Consider the following 18,560-nt stretch of genomic DNA (forward strand, 5'->3'; position numbering starts at 1 on the left):
TGCATCTGTACTGTCTGCAATATTACCACCATCAACCACACGCCAGTCCTGGACAGCAAAGCACTTTTCTAGCGCTGTTACTACTGCACATACTTATTCATACCACCTGTATTTCACTATCTCTTCGTCGAACTAGTGCACCTATTGGGTGTGTTGGGGACACAAGAGACTTCTTGCTTTGTGGTTGCAGGGTTGCTTGAGAGGGATATCTTTGACCTCTTCCTCCCTGAGTTCGATAAACCTTGGGTGATCCACTTAAGGGAAACTTGCTGCTGTTCTACAAACCTCTGCTCTTGGAGGCCCAACACTGTCTACAAGAATAGAAGCACCCGTAGGCATCAAGCACTTTTCTGGCGCCGTTGCTGGGGAGGAAAGGTAAAAGGTACTCACACTCCGGATCTCGGCTACTAAACTATTTTCCGCTGTTGTAAGTACTCGAAGCTATTTCCTTTAGATCGTGCAATTGCATCTTTTTGTTTCTTGTTTATCACTAGTTTGGCATAATGGAAAGCAACATGGAGCTTTTTATTCTTTTTCCTGAGTTAAGACATGGATGGTTTGATCCGAAAATTAAAAAACCCACGGAACATATTAATATGAATACTTTGAACACCATTGTTGCTAATGATATGGAAAATTCTAAGCTTGGGGAAGCTGGCTTTGATGAGCATGATCCTTTTAGTCCCCCAAGCATTGAGGAGAAAATTTTCTTTGATGATACTTTGCCTCCTATTTATGATGATTATAATGATAGTAGTCTTTTGGTACCGCCTGTTATGGAGGATAAATTTGATTATGATTACAATATGCCTCCTACACTTGATGAGAATAATAATGATAGCTACTTTGTTGAATTTGCTCCCACAACAACTAATAAAATTGATTATGCTTATGTGGAGAATAATAATTTTATGCATGAGACTCATGGTAAGAATGCTTTATGTGATAGTTATATTGTTGAGTTTGCTCATGATGCTACTGGATATTATTATGAGAGAGGAAAATATGGTTGTAGAAATTTTCATGTTACTAAAACACCTCTCTATATGCTGAAATTTTTGAAGCTACACTTGTTTTATCTTCCTATGCTTGTTACTTTGCTCTTCATGAACTTGTTTATTTACAAGATTCCTTTTCATAGGAAGCATGTTAGGCTTAAATTTATTTTGAATTTGCCTCTTGATGCTCTCTTTTGCTTCAAATACTATTTCTTGCGAGTGCATCATTAAAACTGCTGAGCCCATCTTAATGGCTATAAAGAAAGAACTTCTTGGGAGATAACCCATGTGTTTATTTTACTACAGTAATTTTGTTTTATATTTGTGTCTTGGAAGTTGTTACTACTGTAGCAACCTCTCCTTATCTTAGTTTTATTGCATTGTTGTGCCAAGTGAAGTCTTTGATAGAAAGGTTGATACTAGATTTGGATTACTGCGCAGAAACAGATTTCTGTCTGTCACGAATTTGGGCAGGGTTCTCTGTAGGTAACTCAGAAAAATCTGCCAATTTTTGTGTGTTATCCTCAGATATGTACGCAACTTTTATTCAATTTGAGCATTTTTATTTGAGCAAGTCTGGTGCCTCTTTAAAATTCGTCTTTACGGACTGTTCTGTTTTGACAGATTCTGCCTTTTATTTCACATTGCCTCTTTTGCTATGTGGGATGGATTTCTTTGTTCCATTAACTTCCAGTAGCTTTGTGCAATGTCCAGAAGTGTTAAGAATGATTGTGTCACCTCTGAACATGTGAATTTTCATTATGCACTAACCCTCTAATGAGTTGTTTTGAGTTTGGTGTGGAGGAAGTTTTCAAGGGTCAAGAGAGGAGGATGATACAATGTGATCAAGAAGAGTGAAAAGTCTAAGCTTGGGGATGCCCCGGTGGTTCATCCCTGCATATTTCAAGAAGACTCAAGCATCTAAGCTTGGGGATGCCCAAGGCATCCCCTTCTTCATCGACAAATTATCAGGTTCCTCCCTTGAAACTATATTTTTATTCGATCACATCTTATGTACTTTACTTGGAGCGTCTGTTTGTTTGTTTCTATTTTGTTTTTGTTTGAATAAATGCATGCTTGTGTGGGAGAGAGACACGCTCCGCTGGTTCATATGAACACATGTGTTCTTAGCTTTTAATTTTCATGGCGAACGTTGAAACTGCTTCGTTAATTGTTGTATGGTTGGAAACGGGAAATGCTACATGTAGTAATTGGTATGATGTCTTGAATAATGTGATACTTGGCAATTGTTGTGCTCATGTTTAAGCTCTTGCGTCATATACTTTGCACCTATTAATGAAGAAATACATAGAGCTTGCTAAAATCTGGTTTGCATGATTAGTCTCTCTAAGGTCTAGATATTTTCTAGCAAGGTTTGAACAACAAGGAAGACAGTGTATAGTCTTATAATGCTTGCAATATGTCTTTTATGTGAGTTTTGATGTACCGGTTCATACTTGTGTTTGTTTAAAACAACCTTGCTAGCCTAAGCCTTGTATTGAGAGGGATTACTTCTCATGCATCCAAATCCTTGAGCCAAAAACTATGCCACTTGTGTCCACCATACCTACCTACTACATGGTATTTCTCCGCCATTCCAAAGTAAATTGCTTGAGTGCTATCTTTAAACACTTCAAAAGTTATTACCTCTTATTTGTGTCAATGTTTTATAGCTCATGAGGAAGTATGTAGTGTTTATCTTTCAATCTTGTTGGGCAACTTTCACCAATGGACTAGTGGCTTCATCCGCTTATCCAATAATTTTGCAAAAAGAGCTGGCAATGGGGTTCCCAGCCCCAAATTAATTAACTCTCATAATTTTACAAATAGACACTCCTCCATGGTATGTGATTGTTGGACGGCACCCGAGGATTCGGTTAGCCATGGCTTGAGAAAGCAAAGGTGGGGAGGAGTGTCATCTAAATAAAAACTAAAATAAAAAGGCACTCCTTCATGGTATGAGATTGTTGGCAGGCACCCGAGGATTCGGTTAGCCATGGTTTGTGAAAGTAAAGGTTGGAAGGAGTGCCACCCAAAAATAAAAATGTTTCATGGTAGCCGCTCTTTGAAGGTTTGTCTGGCAAGGGGGTTAGAGTGCCCATTACCATTCGTTGACAACAACAAACACCTCTCAAAATTTTACTTTTATGCTCTCTTTATGTTTTTAAAATAAAAGCTCTACCACAAATATAGCAATCGATGCTTCCCTCTGCGAAGGGCCTTTCTTCTACTTTTATGTTGAGTCAGTTTACCCATTTCTCTCCATCTTAAGAAGCAAACACTTGTGTTAACTGTGCATTGATTCCTACATACTTGCTTATTGCACTTGTTATATTACTTTATGTTGACAATATCCATGAGATATACATGTTACAAGTTGAAAGCAACCGCTGAAAATTAATCTTCCTTTGTGTTGCTTCAATGCCTTTATTTAGAATCTATTGCTTTATGAGTTAACTCTTATGCAAGACTTATCGATGCTTGTCTCGAAAGTACTATTCATGAATAGTCTTTGCTATATGATTCAATTGTTTAACCATTGTATTTACCATTGCTTTGAATCGCTGCATTCATCTTATATGCTTTACAATAGTATGATTAAGATCATGTTGGTAGCATGTCACTTCAGAAATTATCTTTGTTATCGTTTACCTACTAGGGGACGAGTATGAACTAAGCTTGGGGATGCTGATACGTCTCCGACGTATCGATAATTTCTTATGTTCCATGCTTGTTTTATGACAATACCTACATGTTTTGTTCACACTTTATGATGATTTTATGCATTTTCCGGAACTAACCTATTGACGAGATGCCGAAGTGCCAGTTCCTGTTTTCTGCTGTTTTTGGTTTCAGAAATCCTAGTAAGGAAATATTCTCGAAATTGGACGAAATCAACGCCCAGCATCTTAGAATCACACGAAGCTTCCAGAACACCAGAGAGCCACCAGAGGAGGGCCCTGATGACCCACAAGTATAGGGGGTGTATCGTAGTATCTTCGATAAGTAAGAATGTCGATCCCAATGAGGAGCAGAAGGTGTTGACAAGCAGTTTCGATGAAGGATTCACTGTAAATGCTCACAGACAAGTATTCAGGGGGTTTTGATGTAGCAGATGAATAAATTACGAGTAAGTAAAGTGCGAGAGTAACAATTGCAGCGAGTGGCCCAATCCTTTTTAGCACAAAGGACAAGCCGGTTTGTTTACTTATAATGACCAAACATTCTCGAGGACACACGGGATTTTAGTCTAGTGCTTTCGCTACATACGGCCAATTAATCTTCATTGTTTTGATAAGTGTTGTGTGGGTGAACCTGTGCTAATGTACCGCCCTTCCTAGGACTAATACATACTTGTGATTATACCCCTTGCAAGCATCCGCAACTACAAGAAAGTAATTAAGATAAATCTAACCACAGCCTTAAACTCTGAGATCCTGCTATCCCTCCTGCATCGATATACCAACGGGGGCTTAGGTTTCTGTCACTCCGGCAACCCCGCAATTGGCAAACGAGTACAAGATGCATTCCCCTAGGCCCATAAAGGTGAAGTGTCGTGTAGTCGACGTTCACATGACACCACTAGAAGAATAACACCACAACTTAAATATCATAACATTGAATATTACTCAACCATACTTCACTACTAACATTTAGACTTCACCCATGTCCTCAAGAACTAAACGAACTACTCACGAGACATCATATGGAACATGATCAGAGGTGATATGATGATGAATAACAATCTGAACATAAACCTTGGTTCAACGGTTTCACTCAATAGCATCAATAACTAGTAGAAATCAACACCGGGAGAGTTTCCCCTATCAAACAATCAAGATCAAACCCAAATTGCTACGGCGGTGACGATGTGCAGCGGTGGAGACGGCGGTGATGATGATGAAGATGATGATGATGGTGATGGAGATGATGTCCAACTTGATGGCGGTGACGATGGCGTCGATTTCCCCCTCCTGGAGGGAATTTCCCCGGCGGATCTCAGCCCGCCGGAGAGCTCTTTTCTCTCTGGTGTTCTCCGCCCCGCAGAGGCGGCTGTAACTCTTCGCGAGGTACCCTCTGGAGCTTAGGTCTTCGGGACGAAGGATTTCGCGAAGAAAAGGAGGCGAGAGGGGCTGTGGGCCCCCCTCCTCACAGGGCGGCGCGGCCAGCCCTTGGGCCGTGCCGGCCTATGGGGTGGGCCCACCTCGGGTCCCCTCAACTCCCCCTTCTGGCTACCTTCGTCATCTGGAAAAATAGGATTTTTGGTATAATTTCCGTCAACTGTTGATCTTCCGAAATATTGCATTCTGACGGTGCTTTTTCCAGCAAAATCCTGGCTCCGGTGCTCGATCCTCCAATAATCATGAAACATGCAAAATAGATGAAATAACATAAGTGTTATGTCCAAATATGAAATATATCAATGAATAACAGAAAATTATGATATAAAATAGTGATGCAAATCGGACGTATCAACCCCCCAAGCTTAGACTTCGCTTGTCCCCAAGCGAAACTGAACTCGGTAAACAGGACCACATGTTTATGGAGTGAAGAGTCGATAAATAAAATACGGACAAGAAGCATCATATTCATTCACACAAGACATTCTAGTAAACATCTTCCTCATATAACTCAACTTGAAACAAGTATAAGGTAATCACAAATAAAGGTGCATAAGAAATCATAGTTGGTGATGGCAAACTTCGTTCTTGGTCAGAGAACAATTAACAGGTTATACTTATCTTATTGAGCAGCGCTCTCATGTTAAAGTTTATATGGCTGATACGTCTCCAACGTATCGATAATTTCTTATGTTCCATGCCACATTATTGATGTTATCTACATGTTTTATGCACACTTTATGTCATATTCGTGCATTTTCTGGAACTAACCTATTAACAAGATGCCGAAGTGCCGATTCAGTTTTCTGCTGTTTTTGGTTTCAGAAATCCTAGTAACGAAATATTCTCGGAATTGGACGAAATCAACGCCCAGGGTCCTATTTTGCCACGAAGCTTCCAGAAGACCGAAGAGGAGACGAAGTGGGGCCACGAGGTGGCGACACCCTAGGGCGGCGCGGCCCCCCCTTGGCCGCGCGGCCCTGTGGTGTGGGCCCCTCGTGCCGCCTCCTGACCTGCCCTTCCGCCTACTTAAAGCCTCCGTCGCGAAACCCCCAGTACCGAGAGCCACGATACGGAAAACCTTCCAGAGACGCCGCCGCCGCCAATCCCATCTCGGGGGATTCAGGAGATCGCCTCCGGCACCCTGCCGGAGAGGGGAATCATCTCCCGGAGGACTCTACGCCGCCATGGTCGCCTCCGGAGTGATGTGTGAGTAGTCTACCCCTGGACTATGGGTCCATAGCAGTAGCTAGATGGTTGTCTTCTCCCCATTGTGCTTAATTGTCGGATCTTGTGAGCTGCCTAACATGATCAAGATCATCTATCTGTAATTCTATATGTTGCGTTTGTTGGGATCCGATGAATAGAGAATACTTGTTATGTTGATTATCAAAGTTATGTCTATGTGTTGTTTATGATCTTGCATGCTCTCCGTTACTCGTAGATGCTCTGGCCAAGTAGATGCTTGTAACTCCAAGAGGGAGTATTTATGCTCGATAGTGGGTTCATGTCTCCGTGAATCTGGGGAAGTGACAGAAATCTCTAAGATTATGGATGTGCTGTTGCCACTAGGGATAAAACATTAGTGCTATGTTCGAGGATATAGTCACTGATTACATTACGCGCAATACTTAATGCAATTGTCTGTTGTTAGCAACTTAATACTGGAGGGGGTTCGGATGATAACCTGAAGGTGGACTTTTTAGGCATAGATGCATGCTGGATAGCGGTCTATGTACTTTGTCGTAATGCCCAATTAAATCTCACAATACTCATCATAATATGTATGTGCATGGTCATGCCCTCTTTATTTGTCAATTGCCCAACTGTAATTTGTTCACCCAACATGCTGTTTATCTTATGGGAGAGACACCTCTAGTGAACTGTGGACCCCGGTCCAATTCTCTATACTGAAATACAATCTACTGCAATACTGTTCTACTGTTTTCTGCAAACAATCATCATCCACACTATACATCTAATCCTTTGTTACAGCAAGCCGGTGAGATTGACAACCTCACTGTTTCGTTGGGGCAAAGTACTTTGGTTGTGTTGTGCAGGTTCCACGTTGGCGCCGGAATCCCTGGTGTTGCGCCGCACTACATCCCGCCGCCATCAACCTTCAACGTGCTTCTTGGCTCCTACTGGTTCGATAAACCTTGGTTTCATACTGAGGGAAAACTTGCCACTGTACGCATCACACCTTCCTCTTCGGGTTCCCAACGGACGCGTGCTGTACGCGTATCAAGCTCTTTTTCTGGCGCCGTTGCCGGGGAGATCAAGACACGCTGCAAGGGGAGTCTCCACTTCCCAATCTCATTACTTTGTTTTTGTCTTGCTTAGTTTTATTTACTACTTTGTTTGCTGCACTAAATCAAAATACAAAAAAATTAGTTGCTAGTTTTACTTTATTTGCTATCTTGTTTGCTATATCAAAAACACAAAAAAATTAGTTACTTGCATTTACTAGTTTGCTTTATTTACAATTGCTAAAATGGCCACCCCTGAAAATACTAAGTTGTGTGACTTCACAACCACAAATAATAATGATTTCTTATGCACACCTATTGCTCCACCTGCTACTACAGCAGAATTCTTTGAAATTAAACATGCTTCACTGAATCTTGTTATGCGAGAGCAATTTTCTGGTGTTAGTTCTGATGATGCTGCTGCCCATCTTAATAATTTTGTTGAACTATGTGAGATGCAAAAGTATAAAGATGTAGATGGTGACATTATAAAATTAAAATTGTTCCCTTTCTCATTAAGAGGAAGAGCTAAAGATTGGTTGCTATCTCTGCCTAAAAATAGTATTGATTCATGGACTAAATGCAAGGATGCTTTTATTGGTAGATATTATCCCCCTGCTAAAATTATATCTTTGAGAAGTAGCATAATGAATTTTAAACAATTAGATACTGAACATGTTGCACAAGCATGGGAAAGAATGAAATCTCTGGTTAAAAATTGCCCAACCCATGGACTGACTACTTGGATGATCATCCAAACCTTCTATGCAGGACTAAATTTTTCTTCGCGGAATTTATTGGATTCAGCTGCTGGAGGTACCTTTATGTCCATCACTCTTGGTGAAGCAACAAAGCTTCTTGATAATATGATGATCAACTACTCTGAATGGCACACGGAAAGAGCTCCACAAGGTAAGAAGGTAAATTCTGTCGAAGAAACCTCTTCCTTGAGTGATAAGATTGATGCTATTATGTCTATGCTTATGAATGGTAGGCCTAATGTTAATTCTAATAATGTTCCGTTAGCGTCATTGGTTGCTCAAAAAGAATATGTTGATGTGAATTTCATTAAAAATAACAATTACAATGATTCTAGGCCATATCCTGCTAATGGTAACTCTTATGGTAGATATGTTTCACCTAATGAAGAAAAGATGCTAGAAATTGAAAGATCCACCAAGAGCTTTATGCAATCACAATATGAGCAAAATAAATTATTTACTGAAACTATGAATGAGCAATCTACCTTGTTGAAGAATATAGGGAATCAACTTGAAAATCTGAATAGGGAGATCTCGGGGTTGCAAACTAAACTTGCTAATGCTGAAAACCGAATCTCATACATGTCTGCATCACAATCTTCTTTAATTAATAAAATGGCTGCTAAACCTGAGGATTTAGATAACAAAATTACTACTACAGCAAATGCCATCCAAGTTAGAACTAATGAGAATATAAGATTAATGGCCGAATTGCGTGCTAGGTGGGATAGAGAAGAAAATGAAAAACTAGCTAAAGAGAAGAATGTAGCTAAAGTTTGGACTATTACCACGACTAGTAATGCTAATGCTACACATGTTGCTGCACCTCCTACTATTAATAATAAAAGAATTGGTGTTAGCAATGTTTCCACTTCTAATGCAAAGCGCGAGAAACTACCTGAAACTGCTAAAACTCATTAAATCACTCGTGATAAAACTGCTGAAATTTTTTCCAACATTGGGGATGATGATCCCATTGCTTTAGATTATAATGGTTTGAATTTTGATGATTGCCACATCTCTGAAGTTATAAAGTTCTTGCAAAAACTTGCTAAAAGTCCTAATGCTAGTACTATAAATTTGGCTTTCACGCAACATATTACAAATGCTCTCATAAAAGCTAGAGAAGAGAAACTAGAGCGCGAAGCCTCTATTCCTAAAAAGCTAGAGGATGGTTGGGAGCCCATCATTAAGATGAAGGTTAAAGATTTTGATTGTAATGCTTTATGTGATCTTGGTGCAAGTATTTCTGTTATGCCTAAGAAAATTTATAATATGCTTGACTTGCCACCGCTGAAAATTGTTATTTGGATGTTAATCTTGCTGATCATTCTACAAAGAAACCTTTGGGGAAAGTTGATAATGTTCGCATTACCGTTAACAATAACCTTGTCCCTGTTGATTTTGTTGTCTTGGATATTGAATGCAATGCATCTTGTACCATTATATTGGGAAGACCTTTTCTTCGAACTGTTGATGCTATCATTGATATGAAGGAAGGTAATATTAAATATCAATTTCCTCTCAAGAAAGATATGGAACACTTCCCTAGAAAGAGAATGAAGTTACCTTTTGATTCTATTATTAGAACAAATTATGATGTTGACACTTCGTCTCTTGATAATACTTGATACACACTTTCTGCGCCTAGCTGAAAGGCGTTAAAGAAAAGCGCTTATGGGAGACAAACCATGGTTTTTACTACAGTACTTTGTTTTTATTTTGTGTCTTGGAAGTTGTTTACTACTGTAGCAACCTCTCCTTATCTTAGTTTAGTGTTTTGTTGTGCCAAGTAAAGTCGTTGATAGAAAAGTTCATACTAGATTTGGATTACTGCGCAGAAACAGATTTCTTTGCTGTCACGAATCTGGGCTGTTTTCTCTTTAGGTAACTCAGAAAATTATGCAAATTTACGTGAGTGATCCTCAGATATGTACGCAACTTTCATTCAATTTGAGCATTTTCATTTGAGCAAGTCTGGTGCCTCGATAAAATTCGTCAATACGAACTGTTCTGTTTTGACAGATTCTGCCTTTTATTTCGCATTGCCTCTTTTGCTATGTTGGATGAATTTCTTTGATCCATTAATGTCCAGTAGCTTTATGCAATGTCCAGAAGTGTTAAGAATGATTGTGTCACCTCTGAACATGTTAATTTTTATTGTCGCTAACCCACTAATGAGTTGTTCTAAGTTTGGTGTGGAGGAAGTTTTCAAGGATCAAGAGAGGAGTATGATGCAACATGATCAAGGAGAGTGAAAGCTCTAAGCTTGGGGATGCCCCGGTGGTTCACCCCTGCATATTCTAAGAAGACTCAAGCATCTAAGCTTGGGGATGCCCAAGGCATCCCCTTCTTCATCGACAACATTATCAGGTTCCTCCCCTGAAACTATATTTTTATTCCATCACATCTTATGTGCTTTGCTTGGAGCGTCGGTTTGTTTTTGTTTTTGTTTTGTTTGAATAAAATGGATCCTAGCATTCACTTTGTGGGAGAGAGACACGCTCCGCTGTAGCATATGGACAAGTATGTCCTTAGTTTCTACTCATAGTATTCATGGCGAAGCTTCTTCTTCGTTAAATTGTTATATGGTTGGAATTGGAAAATGATACATGTAGTAAATTACTATAATGTCTTGGGTAATGTGATACTTGGCAATTGTTGTGCTCATGTTTAAGCTCTTGCATCATATACTTTGCACCTATTAATGAAGAAATACATAGAGCATGCTAAAATTTGGTTTGCATATTTGGTTTCTCTAAGGTCTAGATAATTTCTAGTATTGAGTTTGAACAACAAGGAAGACGGTGTAGAGTCTTATAATGTTTACAATATGTCTTTTATGTGAGTTTTGCTGCACCGGTTCATCCTTGTGTTTGTTTCAAATAAGCCTTGCTAGACTAAACCTTGTATCGAGAGGGAATACCTCTCATGCATCCAAAATACTTGAGCCAACCACTATGCCATTTGTGTCCACCATACCTACCTACTACATGGTATTTTTCTGCCATTCCAAAGTAAATTGCTTGAGTGCTACCTTTAAAATTCCATCATTCACCTTTGCAATATATAGCTCATGGGACAAATAGCTTAAAAACTATTGTGGTATTGAATATGTACTTATGCACTTTATCTCTTATTAAGTTGCTTGTTGTGCGATAACCATGTTCACTGGGGACACCATCAACTACTCTTTGTTGAATTTCATGTGAGTTGCTATGCATGTTCGTCTTGTCTGAAGTAAGAGAGATCTACCACCTTATGGTTAAGCATGCATATTGTTAGAGAAGAACATTGGGCCGCTAACTAAAGCCATGATCCATGGTGGAAGTTTCAGTTTTGGATATATATCCTCAATCTCATATGAGAAAATTATTAATTGTTGTTACATGCTTATGCATAAAAGAGGAGTCCATTATCTGTTGTCTATGTTGTCCCGGTATCGATGTCTAAGTTGAGAATAATCAATAGCGAGAAATCCAATGCGAGCTTTCTCCTTAGACCTTTGTACAGGCGGCATAGAGGTACCCCTTTGTGACACTTGGTTAAAACATGTGCATTGCGATGATCCGGTAGTCCAAGCTAATTAGGACAAGGTGCGGGCACTATTAGTATACTATGCATGAGGCTTGCAACTTGTAAGATATAATTTACATGATACATATGCTTTATTACTACCGTTGACAAAATTGTTTCATGTTTTCAAAATCAAAGCTCTAGCACAAATATAGCAATCGATGCTTTTCCTCTATGGAGGACCATTCTTTTACTTTCATTGTTGAGTCAGTTCACCTATTTCTCTCCACCTCAAGAAGCAAACACTTGTGTGAACTGTGCATTGATTCCTACATACTTGCTTATTGCACTTATTATATTACTCTATGTTCACAATATCCATGAGATATACATGTTATAAGTTGAAAGCAACCGCTGAAACTTAATCTTCCTTTGTGTTGCTTCAATGCCTTTACTTTGAATTATTGCTTTATGAGTTAACTCTTATGCAAGACTTATTGATGCTTTTCTAGCAGTACTATTCATGAAAAGTCTTTGCTATATGATTCACTTGTTTACTCATGTCATATACATTGTTTTGATCGCTGCATTCACTACATATGCTTTACAAATAGTATGATCAAGGTTATGATGGCATGTCACTCCAGAAATTATCTTTGTTATCGTTTTACCTGCTCGGGATGAGCAGAACTAAGCTTGGGGATGCTGATACGTCTCCAACGTATCGATAATTTCTTATGTTCCATGCCACATTATTGATGTTATCTACATGTTTTATGCACACTTTATGTCATATTCGTGCATTTTCTGGAACTAACCTATTAACAAGATGCCGAAGTGCCAGTTGATGTTTTCTGCTGTTTTTGGTTTCAGAAATCCTAGTAACGAAATATTCTCGGAATTGGACGAAATCAACGCCCAGGGTTCTATTTTGCCACGAAGCTTCCAGAAGACCGAAGAGGAGACGAAGTGGGGCCATGAGGTGGCGACACCCTAGGGCGGCGCGGCCCCCCCTTGGCCGCGCGGCCCTGTGGTGTGGGCCCCTCGTGCCGCCTCCTGACCTGCCCTTCCGCCTACTTAAAGCCTCCGTCGCGAAACCCCGTCTGAGAGCCACGATATGGAAAACCTTCCCAGAGACGCCGCCGCCGCCAATCCCATCTCGGGATTCAGAGATCGCCTCCGGCACCCTGCCGGAGAGGGGAATCATCTCCCGGAGGACTCTACGCCGCCATGGTCGCCTCCGGAGTGATGTGTGAGTAGTCTACCCCTGGACTATGGGTCCATAGCAGTAGCTAGATGGTTGTCTTCTCCCCATTGTGCTTAATTGTCGGATCTTGTGAGCTGCCTAACATGATCAAGATCATCTATCTGTAATTCTATATGTTGCGTTTGTTGGGATCCGATGAATAGAGAATACTTGTTATGTTGATTATCAAAGTTATGTCTATGTGTTGTTTATGATCTTGCATGCTCTCCGTTACTCGTAGATGCTCTGGCCAAGTAGATGCTTGTAACTCCAAGAGGGAGTATTTATGCTCGATAGTGGGTTCATGTCTCCGTGAATCTGGGGAAGTGACAGAAATCTCTAAGATTATGGATGTGCTGTTGCCACTAGGGATAAAACATTAGTGCTATTTTCGAGGATATAGTCACTGATTACATTACGCGCAATACTTAATGCAATTGTCTGTTGTTAGCAACTTAATACTGGAGGGGGTTCGGATGATAACCTGAAGGTGGACTTTTTAGGCATAGATGCATGCTGGATAGCGGTCTATGTACTTTGTCATAATGCCCAATTAAATCTCACAATACTCATCATAATATGTATGTGCATGGTCATGCCCTCTTTATTTGTCAATTGCCCAACTGTAATTTGTTCACCCAACATGCTGTTTATCTTATGGGAGAGACACCTCTAGTGAACTGTGGACCCCGGTCCAATTCTCTATACTGAAATACAATCTACTGCAATATTATTCTACTGTTTTCTGCAAACAATCATCATCCACACTATACATCTATTCCTTTGTTACAACAAGCCGGTGAGATTGACAACCTCACTGTTTCGTTGGGGCAAAGTACTTTGGTTGTGTTGTGCAGGTTCCACGTTGGTGCCGGAATCCCTGGTGTTGCGCCGCACTACATCCCGCCACCATCAACCATCAACGTGCTTCTTGGCTCCTACTGGTTCGATAAACCTTGGTTTCATACTGAGGGAAAACTTGCCGCTGTACGCATCACACCTTCCTCTTGGGGTTCCCAACGGACTCGTGTTGTATGCGTATCAATGGCACAACTTGCATACTCAATTATAATAGTCTCCTCATGATCATTGATAACTTGCAAAGCTATATTCATTTAGATAAAATTTGTACTGAACAAGGAAGAATAAAAGACATGATGAAGCAAATCACAATATAATGGTTTGATCACAACTACTCAAATGCTTGCTTGAGATGGAGGGAATAGGTTTACTGACTCAACATAAAGTAAAAGACAGGCCCTTCGCAGAGGGAAGCAGGGATTAAATCATGTGCTAGAGCTTTTTCAGTTTTGAAATCATAAAGAGAGCATAAAAGTAAAATTTGAGAGGTGTTTGTTGTTGTCAACGAATGGTAGTGGGCATTCTAACCCCCTTGCCAGACAAACCTTCAAAGAGCAGCTCCCATTTTATTTTATTTTTGGGTGGCACTCCTTCCAACCTTTCTTTCACAAACCATGGCTAACCGAATCCTCGGGTGCCTGCCAACAATCTCATACCATGAAGGAGTGCCTTTTTATTTTAGTTTTATTATGATGACACTCCTCCCCACCTTTGCTTTCTCAAGCCATGGCTAACCGAATCCTTCGGGTGCCGTCCAACAATCACATACCATGGAGGAGTGTCTATTTTTATTAATTAATTTGGGACTGGGAATCCCATTGCCAGCTCTTTTTGCAAAATTATTGGATAAGCGGATGAAGCCACTAGTCCATTGGTGAAAGTTGCCCAACAAGATTGAAAGATAAAACACCACATACTTCCTCATGAGCTATAAAACATTGACACAAATAAGAGATAGTAAATTTTGAATTGTTTAAAGGTAGCACACTAAGTATTTACTTGGAATGGCAGGAAATACCATGTAGTAGGTAGTTATGGTGGACACAAATGGCATAGGTTTGGGTTTAGGTTTGGATGCACGAGAAGTATTCCCTCTCAGTACAGGTCTTTGGCTAGCAAGGTTAATTAGCAAGCATAAGAGTTGAAGGAAACAAACAAATATACATGTGATAGAAATAATCATGCATCTTCCTTGTAAGCACAAACAATTTTAACTTCAGAATAATAAGCTATGAGCTAACAAGAAAGAAAGACAATGAAACAACTACATGTATTTCTCTTTTCTAATCAAACCTCAAAGTGCTATTGCTATTGACCAATGCTAAGTTTTCCAAAACCAAATAGATTTATTCAATGCTCCCAAAGTGATACCAATACTAACAACAAGATAAATCATATAATAGAGATTGCAAACTAAAATAAGATGTGCAATATGTAAATGATAAGACTTCTCATTAATATTCCATAACGATAACTCACACCAAGGGATACATAGACAACCAACTAAAGGGGAGATACTTCCAAACTGCAACCCATCTTATATGATAACTTCCCTACTCATGATATGACACTACTTGATAGTAAAAAGTAAAAAGGTAGTGATGATGTGATACCGCGGCACTCCCCCAAGCTTGGAACAAACCAAGGGGATGCCAATACCGATGATGAATTACTCCTTTGGTGATGGTGGTGATGAATTCCCGTCATCAGACTTCCAAGGAAGAGGCTCTCCATCAACAAACGACATCTTGGTCTCGGGAATCCTGAAACTAGCAGCATGGCTTATGTGTTTAAACCTGTTTTCATACTCACAGTTCTGATTCTGAACGTCATAGAGTTGAGCTTGGAGTTTGTTGGTGGTGTCGTGAAGTGAGAGGATGTCGCCCCATAGCTTTGCAGTTTCCTTCTCGTGTTCAGCAATGAGTTCAGACACAATCTTGTGGAAGATATCCACCTCACGCTCAGCCATCTTCTTGTATTTGAAGACCTCTTGTTCTAGCTTCTCCATCCTGTCTTTCAAGCTTCCTTCTCCTTTAGGACCCTGGACATCCTTGATCTGCAGTTCTCCCTCAACGAGCAGCAACTCCTTGGGGTGCATCCTCAGCTCCTCCATGTACAAGTTGTCAACGTCCTTGCAGGAACTGTCCTTCGGAATTTCCGACGAGGACATGATGGCTCTAGATCCGAAGCAAATCCTGGCAGAAACAGCTCGAAACAAAACACGTCGAGAAAACGATATATGGACCTCCAGGGGTCCGGGGGATTATATAGCAAAAAATTTCATGACAAAAGGAAAGTACCAGGTCGAACCAGAGTCGGAAAGAGGCGACGAGGCGGCCAGCTCATAGGGCGGCGCGGGCCAAGGCCAGGACGCGCTGGCCTATGGGGGCACGCCCTCGTGCGTCTCCTCCACTCTGTTTCGATCTCGTAATTTTTCATATTTTCCAAAAATAGCAAAAACATTGTTCGGAAAGTAAATTGCGAACTTTTCATTACCAGTACTGTTACCTATTCAAAGTCGAGTTCTAGCGGACTGTCAATTTGTCCTTTGATGAAGGCCTCCGGTGTTTCCACTCGAATAACATCAACATCTACATTGTAAGAATCACCCGAGATATAATGCTTGAGTCTTTGTCCATTCACCACTTGTGTAGCATTGCCTTGGAGAGAGCTAATTTTAATTGCTCCTAAACGATACACCTCCTCAACAACATATGGTCCTTCCCACTTCGAGAGTAATTTCCCTGCAAAGAATCTGAGACGAGACTGATACAATAGGACTTTATCCCCAATATTAAATTCTCTTTTGATAATCCTTCTATCATGCCATTTCTTAACTTTCTCTTTAAAGAGTTTAGCATTTTCATAAGCTTCACTTCTCCATTCATCTAGAGAACTCAATTGCAGCAACCTCTTATTACCGGCAAGTTTAGGATCTTTATTTAATTCTCTAACTGCCCAATAAGCTTTGTGCTCTAGTTCTAAAGGTAAATGACAAGCTTTCCCATAAACCATTTTATAAGGTGACATTCCCATGGGGTTTTTATAAGCAGTTCTATAAGCCCATAGTGCATCCTTCAATTTACTAGCCCAATTCTTTCTAGTTTTATTAACAGTCTTTTGCAAGATAGATTTAATTTCTCTATTTGATAGTTCTACTTGCCCACTAGTTTGAGGATGATAAGCGGAAGCAATTCTATGATTAATACCATATTTAGCAAGAGTTTTTCTAGAACCACCATGAATAAAATGAGAACCTCCATCAGTCATAATATATCTAGGAACTCCAAATCTAGGAAAGATAATATCTAAAAGCATTCTTAAAGAGGTCTCACCATCATCACTTTTTGTAGGTATGGCTTCCACCCATTTAGTAACATAATCAACATCAACAAGTATATGAGTGTTACCTTCTGAAGAGGGAAAAGGTCCCATGAAGTCAAATCCCCAACAATCGAACGGTTCAATAACAAGAGTATAATTCATAGGCATTTCATTGCGTCTGGAGATATTACCAACCCTTTGACATTCATCACAAGATAAGATAAACTTCCTTGCATCTTTGAAGAGAGTCGGCCAATAAAAACCTGATTGTAGAACCTTTTGTGCGGTTCTATCTCCGGCGTGATATCCTCCATAAGCACTACCATGACATTTACTCAATATCTCTTGTTGTTCATATTCGGGAACACATCTTCGCAGAATACCATCCACTCCTTCTTTATATAAGTGTGGGTCATCCCAGAAATAATGCCTCAAGTCATAAAAGAATTTCCTCCTTTGCTGAGCTGAAAAGGTTGGAGGCAAGTTCTTGGAAACAATAAAGTTAGCATAATCAGCATACCAAGGACTGTCTCGCGAGCTCACCTTTATTACAGCCAATTGTTCATTTGGAAAACTATCATTAACAGGAACAGGATCATAAGCAATATTTTCCAATCTAGACAAATTATCAGCAACAGGATTATCAGCACCTTTCCTATCTACAATATGTAAATCAAATTCTTGCAACAGAAGTACCCATCTAATAAGCCTTGGCTTAGCATCTTTCTTTTGCATAAGGTATCTGATTGCAGCATGATCAGTATGTATAGTAACTTTTGAATCAACAATATAAGATCTAAACTTATCACAAGCAAAGACTACAGCTAACAATTCCTTTTCAGTAGTAGCATAATTTCTTTGAGCAGCATCAAGAGTCTTACTAGCATAATGAATAACATTCAGTTTTTTGTTTACTCGCTATCCAAGAACAGCGCCTACAGCAAAATCACTAGCATCACACATAATTTCAAATGGTAAGTTCCAATCAGGAGGTTCAACTATAGGAGCAGTTGTTAAGGCTTTCTTTAGAGTTTCAAAAGCTTCCTTACAATCATCATCAAAAACAAAAGGTACATCTTTTTGAAGAAGATTAGTAAGAGGCTTTGAAATCTTGGAGAAATCTTTAATAAACCTCCTATAAAACCCAGCATGACCAAGAACACTAGGAATACCTTTAACATCCCTAGGATAGGGCATCTTCTCAATTGCTTCAACTTTAGCTCTATCAACTTCAATACCTCTCTCGGAAATTTTATGTCCCAATACAATTCCTTCATTAACCATAAAGTGGCATTTCTCCCAATTAAGAACAAGGTTAGTTTCTTCACATCTCTCGCAAAACTTTATCAAGGTTCCATAAGCAATTATCAAAAGAATTCCCATAGACAGAAAAATCATCCATGAATACCTCTACAATACTCTCGCAAAAGCCATGAAAAATAGCAGACATGCATCTTTGAAAAGTAGCAGGAGCATTACATAAA

Source organism: Lolium perenne, chromosome 5, assembly GCF_019359855.2.
Source record: "Lolium perenne isolate Kyuss_39 chromosome 5, Kyuss_2.0, whole genome shotgun sequence".
NCBI lineage: Eukaryota > Viridiplantae > Streptophyta > Magnoliopsida > Poales > Poaceae > Lolium > Lolium perenne.